Source organism: Mus caroli, chromosome 18 (assembly GCF_900094665.2).
Source record: "Mus caroli chromosome 18, CAROLI_EIJ_v1.1, whole genome shotgun sequence".
Taxonomy (NCBI): Eukaryota; Metazoa; Chordata; class Mammalia; order Rodentia; family Muridae; genus Mus; species Mus caroli.
The window spans coordinates 48,036,569-48,047,949 of record NC_034587.1 but is presented as its reverse complement, the minus strand read 5'-3'; the positions used below and the strand labels follow the sequence as shown (position 1 = coordinate 48,047,949).

Here is an 11,381-nt window from a genome sequence, read left to right as displayed (position 1 = left end):
CCACCTCACACCAGTCAGAATGGCTAAGATCAAAAATTCAGGTGACAGCAGATGCTGGTGAGGATGTGGAGAAAGAGGAACACTGCTCCATTATTGGTGGGATTGCAANCTTGTACAACCACTCTGGAAATCAGTCTGGTGGTTCCTCAGAAAATTGGACATAGTACTACCAGAAGATCCAGCAATACCTCTCCTGGGCANATATCCAGAAAATGTTCCAACTGGTAAGAAGGACACATGGTCCACTATGTTCATAGCAGCCTTATTTATAATAGCCTGTAGCTGGAAAGAACCCAGATGCCCCTCAACAGAAGAATGGATACAACTTTTCATATTCTTAATAAATGTTTTCTACAAACAAGAAAATGTACAAACAGATTGGCAGTTTAAATAGTTTAGAACAGTTCTTCCTGTTCTAAAGTTGTATCTGTCCATGAGATGGTCTTGAGTGGGGTAGATTATGTGCATAACAGGAGTATCTCTATTGAAGTAGCTGACAGCTTTGAGATAAGACTCTAGAACCCACTGTGACAATCACTCTTATATGGACCGGCAACCTACTCTAGTCTGGAATATTTTATGTAAAACTGAAGTTCAGAGAAAAAGACATGGGTGTTAGATAAGATAAGGATTAAAGTTAAATTCTGACTCTGTCCTTTAGTTGCTGGAGAAAGTAGGGAAAGCTACCTTAAATAGTCCATGTCATTAGAAAGTAGCAAATGGAATGAATGAGAGGCAACATCAGAGTGATTAACAGGATTTTAGTTTTTACAGACCACAGGGACTTGTACATCTCGCAGATTCATCCTTTCATCCTTTCGTATGTACTTTCTTTGGGAACTGTTTCAACTGTGAACTTCTGTTCTTCAGGTATGTATGTTCTTTCTCACATTTGGGGCCCCCTTTTTTAAATGAAATAATCAAGAAGCAGTGTTCATTTTCAGTTTCTTTGTAACTTAGCAACTTAAAGGCTAATAATCAGTTAGGGTACAAAAATGGCCTAAGCACTGACTTCCACAGGTGTCCTCTCCATCACTTTGCCTGGAAGCTGACACTCCTCTTGCCTTTATCTCAGTAGAGTTGGTTCTAATCCTTCTTCCTTACTGAAATGATCTCACCCTATGACTTAACTACATATAAAGTCTCCCTCAGACCGTTCAAAAAATTGCCTGAAAAAAGGCATTATAAACAGTAGAGTAACATATGAAATACTCAACATATGCTGATTTTGCAGGAAAATTGCCCTTTCTTTACCCCCTTTTCAAGTCACAGACCTCCTCTCTGTACTGACAGCCTCGGGGATTCTAAAATACCTGTTTCGCAATCAGGTGTATTTTTTGAAAATTAAATTAATAAGATCCCTTATAGTTGGCTTATTATTTGGTGTTGTGGTTTAAAGAACAATAAGCACGGAACATTATAGCACATCTGCTTCTGGTATCGCTTGAGCCAACTTAGTGCTCTGTGTGGCACTCAGTGGAAGTGCTGGGACTTTAACAGTCACATCCTGGCCAGACTCCTGAAGTCCGGAGTCTCAGATGCACACAGTTATCAGCACACACCCCACAGGGACAGTAGGAAGACTGTGTCTCCTAAGGCAAACATGTAGATCTCCCAAAACCAGTGAAAGTGTGAAACAAGACTCTCTGAACATTGTCACATCAGAAAGCATGAGGACGACAATCCCTGCAAGCATTAAATGTAAAATCTGAAACCGCATTATAGTCTAAGCATTCTCTGTAGTTAAAGCAAAGATCCCAGAATCTCCAAACACAAAAGGATACAATGTGATTGTCCTCACCATATCATGAATGGAAAAATAACATCTTCTTCCCCTTTATACTTTTGCTGGACCCTTTTGTTGCAGCATTTGGCTGCATTTTATGTCCATTTTAATTAGAGCACGTTTCTCTGAACTTTTCTCCATAGTTGCTAAAGAAGCACGGTGAAAGAAAAATATAAAATGTATCTAAAGAGCTTTGTTTAAAGGTGACACTTTCTGATATGCAGTTAAGTAATCAGTGTGACACTGGTATCTTTCAGAAAACATGTTTTAAATTATGGTGTGCTAGGCTTCTCTCTCAATTCACATTATCCCATTCCAGTCTCTACCCATTTGCTATCTGGAAATATCTCACTGCTAAGGAAGTAGTACAATGGTAGTTTCTTATCTTGAATAAGCTGGAAGTCCATCACCAGTGCTGGAAAATCATGTCAGTAAAACAATTATCACAGTGTCAGAGGAGAGCATTGTTCACAGTGCAGCTACCTGTAGTGTTTAGAATATAATTTGGATCTTTTAAATGATCATCTGTTCTTAATAGTTTCTTTCTCAGAATCATCAAAATATGACCTTGACTCCCTTAGCCAGAACATTAAAATAAAAGAATAAAGAAAAGTTTGAAGTTTGTTAAAAGTAGTGGGGAAAAAACAAGCAATCACAAAAGACCATAATTAGTAAAAAAAAAAAATATATATATATATATATCATTTAGAAAATGTCAAGAAGTATGTGATATTTTTCTACATAAAAAAATAATTTTCTCTGCCTTAGAACAAAAATGAAAAAACATAAAGACATAATATTTTTAAAAACATATAAAACATATCAAGATATATAACTTTATTACAAATAGCCAGCCCTGCTGAAGGACAATTTCATCTCAGGAGGTTTTGCAAAATGTCATATTTCTGACAATGTCAAGATATTATATTTTATATTTTAACTATAGCATTAGCAAATGTGAATAAAGCAAATGTAAATTAATGATGACAGGTATGGTGGTATATACCTGTAATTCCCAACTTTGAGGCAGAGGTAGGAAGAGGATTGCAAGTTCCTGGCTAGCCTGGTCTACCTCACTAGTTCCAGGTTAGTCAGGGATACAGAAGAGTATCTTGTTTCAAAACAACCCAACCCAACACAAAACCAAACCAAATCAAGCCCTTATAGGTATTTCTCATGCAATTAGAAGGAAATTAATTTGAATTACAAATGTTGGAGCATATTGTTGATACCTAGACAATATTTCTGAAGTGCACACAGTTCACTCTTTGCTTTTGGTAACCATTTAATAATATATTTTACATTCTTATTTTGAGGACCAAAAGTGAACAAGAAATAAGAGTGTCAATGACATACCTGGAAGTTGTATAGTCTTTACTTTCGAACTCAGAGATTCTGCCTTAACAAAAACAAGGATTTAGTTAACACTTTTGAAAACAGATTCCTAAGTCACTTTTGTATCTTGTAAATAAAATGAAATAAAGTGGTAGCAGGCTTTGTGATGCTGATCTTACGTTATTGCAGTTAGGATGAAATCATGTCATGTTTACTAATCTGCATGTAGTGAGAATAAGCTGTTCATATACTAGTATCACCTGATAATATTTAGACATACTGATATCCAGGTCCACTTTAAATATAATGTGATTTAAATAGAGCTACTAAGTGAATCAACTGTTTAGGCAAGAGCGAGAATCATATTGGTGTATAAGGAAAACCAGAAGTGATGTGAAATGGTAACAAAGTGGTTCTGAGTGTTCATTCTCTGATGTCTGTTATGAAATGTGCAGCATTTTCAGATTTTTCTGTTTCACCAAACTTTTTATATGGAAAATAAAATTGTGTTCTCTTTGATCCAATTAGCAGAATATTATTATCCAAATCCTACATCTTACAAAAAACTAATGGTGCTGGTTTTCCTATACTCAGAAACCCAGTCACACATTTCTAAGATCCAACATTGCTGAGGAATTTCACTCTATAGCATGTTCTGCTCAGAGTCAAGCAGTGGCCATATCATTTCCCACTTCCTTCAATATATATCACACACACACACACACACACACACACACACACACACATATATATATACATATACATATTCATATACATATACATATACATATATACATATATATCCTTTATATATATTTGCTTCTGTATGAGGATGATTCTTTTGTGGAGAACAGAAAGGAATCAAGGACCTTGTGTTCTCTTAAGAGAAAGTATTTTGATATTACTTGGTTTCTCTGTTTGAATTGTGACAGCAGATAAGGAAAAACACACAAGCTTCTATTTGCTCACCTAAGCTCCACTGCATCAAGGGGACCCAACTCATTTTCGAAAAGCTCCCAAATACCTGTAGGTAGTATTACAAAATCTAATCCCATATCCTTTTCCTTTAAAGGATTACTGTGTATCAAGCCATCAGCCACTATTTGTGTCTACCTTGGCTTACCAGAAATCCAAAAAAAACTTCCCTTATTGCATGGACGAGGAAATGCAAGAGAACTAACCTTTATAACTTTGAGCTAGGTAAATGTCACACCTTTAAACTATTAATAGGAAATCTTTCATGCAAGAAGTCTAAGAGACACACACACAAAACTTTCAAAATGGTCTCCCCAAATGTTGTACGGAACAATACATAAAATAAAGCAAATAAAAAGTCATGAGAGCAGGAAATGGCAACCGATAAATCTCTTTACAGATACATAATCCCTGATTATGCATTCTGCAATGTCAGTCACAAATACATACATCCAAGTAGTTAGTGGAACCTAATCAAGGTGATTTACTGAAAATAATAATAGAAAGAAGGTCCTGAATTCAATGCCCTGGAGAACATGAGTTGGACTGTATAAGAAAAAAAGCATAAGGCTTCACGAGGTTTACAAAATGAACATGATAAAACTGCTGATTATAACTGCAAAAGCAACACATTTTTTCCCCTCAGAGAGGAGAAAACATGTATAGCTTTGTATGCCTTTATTCCAGTAAGTGGATATGTTCAACATGGTTTAAGAATACCATTGGTACGATTCCAGTTTTAAATTGTATTTGCATATGTTATTTTATGCTTGAATCTGACACTGAGGGTGTCCCATCTCATTACCAGAGAGATTTAGATGGAGCTGAGGATGAGCCAGGTCTGAGATGCATGCAATGAAAATGGATAAATATAAGCCTAACTGAAAGCATCATTTATGTAACAGGCTGTCTCTCAAAAATCTCCCTTATCAGCTAAACTCATCCCCTGGAAATCTACGTTAGTTCAGTCAAGTAGATTCTAAAAAGCTGCAAAACATTGAAAAGGATAAAGAATGTTTTTTAATATAAATATCAGTGGTAACAGTATGGTCAATTCATACACATTGATTTCAGAATCATCATTTTACTACAAGGTGTTTAGAACAACTGTTACTAATGTTTTTAATTTTAAAATGTATTTTAAATAAAAACATTATTACAGCATTTTCCCCCTGTCTCTTTCTCCCTCAACTGCCCCTCTATAACTACCTTGCTTCCTCTCACATTCTTAGCCGCTGGTACATTAGTTATGATGTGTTTATGACTAAATATATAATAAATACAAGTCATCCAGTCCATCTAGTGTTACTTGTGTGCATATAATTTCAGGGATTAGTTTTTAAATATGTCTGAAAACCATAAAAAGTTTTATTTTAGTACTTATCTGTGCATGTGCATGTGTGCTTGTGTGTGTGTGTGTGTGTGTGTGTGTGCATTCAAGTGTGTGTGTGTGTGTGTGTGTGTATGCATGCGAGTGCGTGTGCATATGTGCTTGAGTGTATGTAGGTTTGCATGTTGGAACCTATGGACCTGAAGAAGCTGTCAGTCCCTTAGAGTAGGAATTAGAGACAGGTGTAAGTCAATCTACATGGGTTGTGGATTGAGAGGATTGTGAGTTCTCTACAATATCAGTTTGCATTTGTAACTGCTGAGTTATCTCTGTAGTTCTTATTTATCTTTTAAATCAACAGCTATATCTTATGTACTTCAGAGCAGATACACATTATGCAAAGACAAGCTAATTGGAGCTAGCTACTATTAGCCTGACCTCACATATTTTTAAAAATATTTTAGCCCTAATATTTCATTTTAAATAAATAATGTAACTTCTTTCTGTATAGTTAGAGAATTCTCTCCCCCAACCCTGTATTCATGTATATTCGAGCATTTGTATCTACAAACATATCACATGTGTAGGTCATTGTATAATAGTCAGAAGATAATTGGAGGGAATCTGTTTTTGTTTTTGTTTTTTCTTTCAATGCTGTGGATCCTTGGGACATCTAATTCAAGTCCTCAGGCTTGCAGGAAACATCTTTACCTGATGTGATGGTTTGTTTTGTTGGTTTGATGTAATTTAGAATAATCTGTGGAAATAAGGGAGAAACTGTGTGCAACTGATTACCCTGTGACATATATGTTGGGTATTATCTTGAGTTTGCTAATTGAGGTGGAAAGACCTACCCACTGTGGCTAGTGCAATTCTAAGAGCAGGAAATGCATCATACAAATACATTATTTACACTTATAAAAGGACCAAAAAATAATGTTTTCTAAATGTAGAAAGTAAACTGACCAAGAACATACATACATGCATAAATAAATTTATAGATCCCTGTTCAGATTATAGATGTAACATGATGAGCTATCCCAAGCTCCTGCCAGCATGACAACTCAACTCTGATGGAATCTAAACTAGAATTGTGAGCTAGCATAAACATTGATCTCCTACCTTGATTTTGTCAGTGTATTTATTACAGCAACAGAAAAAGAAGCTAGTATACCATCTTGCCAGACCAAGAAATATATTTCTAACAAAATTAAACAGTATTTTTCATAGACAGTTATTTATTGTTAATCATTTGTTTACTCGTCATTTAATGAGTATGAATGCTTTGCCTGCGTGTGTGTTTGTGTGCCATGTGTGGCTGTTACAATTGAAGGCCAGAAGAGAATACTGGATCCCTTGGAACTAAAGTAACAGATGTCTGTGATCTGCATGTGGGTACTGAGAATCAAACCTGTGTCCACCAGCAGTGTGGAGAGCCAGCAGTGTTAAATGCTCAGCAAACTTTCCAGGCCCCTTCCCATAAACTCTTTTATATTTACTTTTTCATGAATTTTTACCTGTTACATATCCATTTTCATAGGCATGCTTTATTGTTTTTGAGTAAAATAATCAAATCAATACTGACATTACACACAGTAGGATCTACAGAAAAAGAGCATCATTTTATGCTGGGGTTCCATAGCAGTAGAGGATGTCACAATGGAAATGAGTAAGACAGAAAAAGAAGAGAGTAAACAAGCTACCCAATGGAACAATATCAGCATCACTCACTGTAGTTAGTTTCTTTTTGTTCCAGTATTTTCAATCCCATTTTTATATTACCTGGGTCCCATATGCCTTTTCTTGAGAGCCTCTTCTATCCATGATCTGTTACTGGTTTCCTGACTTCTATAGGTACTCTAATTTAGATACACATATTTAAAGACACAAAGCTTCATCAACATATGAGGGAGAATGTGCAACAGTTGACATTTGTCTTTCTGAACCTGGGTTACCTCATTCACTAATGACTATTTCTAGTTCCATCCACTTGCCCAAATATTTCATAATTTAGTTTTGTTTAAACAGTTGGATAGTATTTAATAAATGTACCACATTTTCATTATCTAGTCACTATTTGATGGGAATCTAGGCTGTTGCAGTTCCTCACTATTGTTAATAGAGGAGCTATGACCTTGGATGTGCATGTATCCCTACAGTAGCAGGTAGAATAGTTTGAGTATATGCCCAAGAGATATATAGCTGGGTCACAAGCCAGATCTATTTCTAGACGTTTTAAGGAACATCCACAATGTGTATGAGAGGGATAACTAACATTAAAGTCCTTTGGCAAAGTCATATGAAACCTATCAATGTAGAGCTTGTAAAAATATATAAATGTACATACATAACAAGAGTATAAATTAAGTTCTCTTACCACAAGAGGATAATGTCAATCTGAAACATCATACACCATCAAATATAAGGCTCGATGCCAAGAAACACTTATCTTTTTTGGAATTGTTAGTCATTGGGTCCCCAGATTCCTTCAAATATTATATATTATTGCTATTGCTATTGCTTACTTTCCAGAGCTTGATTAAACTTCGATGGAAATACCACATACTTGAGTCATAGAACATGGAGAAATCAAGTTATTTCTGTCCAGGAATCTTCAATCTTATTGGTTGGCTTTTACAGTTCTGAAAGATGGTTTGTACATTGCCAGAGGAGAAAAATCATTACCAATCTTGTTAATGGGTGAAGCCTTCAAAGCTGCAATCATGTCTGACCTAGCAAGATATGTCTACTGGTCGAACAGGGACAAGAATGTTCTGGGAATAAACAGCTACACTTGGATTATATTTAAGGACATCTACACAAGATAGAACTTATACTTTGCACTGAAAGCAGAGCCTAGAACCTGTGACTAGGTAGATACAGACCTTAGTGAAAGCCTCTGCTAAGAGAACATAGTATTAAACCAACGCCTGAGGACTCATCATTATTCCCATATATAAATGCATCTCCCAGCAATCATCACAGAAGCTTCCTTCTGCAGAATTTTGTGATTACTTAATCCACAAGTGGTCAATATGAAGAATAGAACACACTACAGAGCATCCAGCACTAAATGGGACATCTAGATAGAACCCCTCTCCCCAAAGCTCAGGGATCAGTATGGAAGACTTGGTTCAAACATTATAAGAACAAGAGGTTGTGGTTGAATGCAGCAAACAATGTTTTCTGAATATAACAGGGAAGACGCACTTGTTGACTCACAGAAGGAATGACAGCAAGACCAGACATGCATAAATCAAACCAAACAATGCTGTCATGGAAGACCAACGTGGACAGGAAGACAAACCTGACCTTAGGAGCTATTGAAAACTGATGACTTCTGGGACATGGAGAATCAAATATTTTCAAGGATGTGGCTCCTGAGATGGTGCCCATGATACAGTAGATAACCTTCACTCATACACATACTTGCGTCATTTGATGAGGTATTCCTTCCACCCACCCACCCACCCCCCTACACACACACATAGAACTTTAGATAGTGAAGAAATACAAAATGAGAGAACAGTGGGTGGACTCTGTCAAAGCACATTATATGCATATGTGAAATTCTCAAACAAACAAAATGTTGGCCTGAAAAGGCTTGTTAGAACTGGCAAACTGAGTAAAGGATCTTAAAGAGTAGCCAATCCTATCCTGTAAACATTTCAGTATTATAATTAAATGGTGAAAGAAAAAAATTTCACTTTCAGGGATTGAAAGAATAGAGCAACCACATGGACAAGAGATCAGTGACCAGGCAGGTGACAAAAGGAATGGTCTATAGGGAAAAGATGAAAGGAGAAATTATCCTTGGGATTTACTTACATCATGAATTTACAAAGCAAAAGTCAGCAAGAATTAAGGCGATTTGGACACATGGAAGAGGAAAATGAAGAGGCCACTGAAGCTAGAATGTGAAAGGGGGTTGACCAGATAACTTACTGAGACATCACAAAAAGCACTGAGCTAAAACTATAGACCCCCTTGGGTTGCACATGCCTGTTACCTTAGCACTCAGGAGGCAGAGGCTGGAGAACAGCAGCTGGAGGCCAGCCTCATCTACCCACAAAAAAGAACTTCGGTTTGTATATTTTAGGTATTAGGCAAAACAGAGTCATCCTGAGACAGAGCATTGACATTTTTTAAAGGCAACATAAACCGAAGTTGAAAATACTGTCTCTTTTTCATGAATGGCGATTTAAGTTAGGAGGAAATAATCCTATTAAATGACCATAGTGTGAGGCTACATTATGACCTATTTTGGCATAGTTTCCACTCATTTAAAAAAAAGTATGTCACTGAAATATTTATTCTCATTGGTAAGCAACTATGAAAAAACAAACTAACATTTTATATCATGTAAGATTTATATGTGTCTCTTACAAATAATGCTTGTAACACAAGCATAGACTGTTTCATCTAAACAACCAATCTATGGTTTCAAATCTTATTTGAACAAACAATTTGAGAAGATGCATAGATGCCTTCTAACATTAGGGTTTAGTTATTTTGTAAGCTCTATGCTAAATGGTTTTGCTTATGTTAATATTGTATATTGTCATAAGCAATTAAAACTAAGACACTCTTGTTAAACCAGTTACAATTTGTTTTATTATTGGATTTTTTCTCAGGTATCTATCATAGTCATTTTTGGACTTATTAATTCACAAAGTGTAATAAGTTAAAAATTAGACTTTTACATATGATCTGTCAGTGTCTGAAGAAAATAATTATGGCAACTTAGTAATAATGACAACTAGAAAAGTATTTCAGTTAAACTATCACTTCATAAATAAGATGATAAAATTTCACTAGCATTTACCTTAGTAAGCACAAATGAATTTTCCAGATTAGCAAATAACATGAGTAATTTGACATGTATCACAGATTAATGACAATGGTTTTTGTTTATTTGTTGTTTTACTACTGCTAAAGAGATTTTATACACATTACATAATTAGGACCTAATAAAAATGCTAGCAGATGGCACATTCAGATATGTAGAAAATTATTAAGGCATTAAGGCATCCATTTTGGAGGATGGATGATTTAGAAATTTTTATAAACTCTGAAATAAAATGTATGGAAGGAGTAAGTATACAGGGAGCAAGTGCAGTTCTGTGATGTTGGGGAGAATGGGTAAAACAAGAGAATAGACATTGCTCCTGTGCTGTGACCACATGAGAGACATCAGCTAGAAAAGAGTGATGGCTAAGCAGTTAAGAGTACCGACTGCGCTCCCGAAGTTCCTGAGTTCAAATCCCAGCAATCACATGGTGGCTCACAACCATCCATAATGAGATTTGACACTCTCTTCTGGAGTGGCTAAAGACAGCTACAGTGTGCTTATATATAATCAATCAATCAATCTTTACCAAAATGAGGGGCTGGAGAGATGGCTCAGTGGTTAAGAGCACTGACTGCTCTTCCAAAGATCCTGAGTTCAAACCCCAACAAACACATGGTGGCTCACAAACATCTGTAATGAGATCTGACACCCTTTTCTGGTGCATCTGAAGACAACTATAGTGTATCTATGTATAATAATAAATAAATCTTTTTTTAAAAAGAAAGAGAGCTGAGGAAGTAAGTAAAATGGAAGATGTGTCTGAGCTGAATGTCATGTATAGTCCATTTCTATCAGCTCAAGGGTTTCCATTCCATGCCACTTAACATAACACTGTCTGAAAAACTACCATGTAGATAGCATTTAGCAATGATGCCATCCATAGTCTAGTTAGTTGTAACATAGAAGATGCTATTAAAGCTCAGGATGTACAGGGATGTCACTCAGGGTTGGAACCATATGCATGCTCAAGTCCCTGGTTTTCTTTATCAGACTTCTTTCAAAACCTCTTCCATGAAAGAAAGGAAGGAAGGAAGAAGGGAAGAAAGAGGAAGAGAGAGAGAGAGAGAGAGAGAGAGAGAGAGAGAGAGAGAGAGAGAGAGAGA

General features: G+C 36.1%; 1 long non-coding RNA gene across 1 annotated transcript in view; it reads right to left on the bottom strand.

Moving 5' to 3' along the window:
- Positions 1-3,188, bottom strand: part of LOC115029897 — a 39,558-nt gene extending 36,370 nt beyond the window's left edge. The window contains exon 1 of the long non-coding RNA XR_003835473.1: positions 3,143-3,188. This is a non-coding gene — a long non-coding RNA (uncharacterized LOC115029897). The remainder of the gene's footprint in view (positions 1-3,142) is intronic.
- Positions 3,189-11,381: the final 8,193 nt, after the last annotated feature.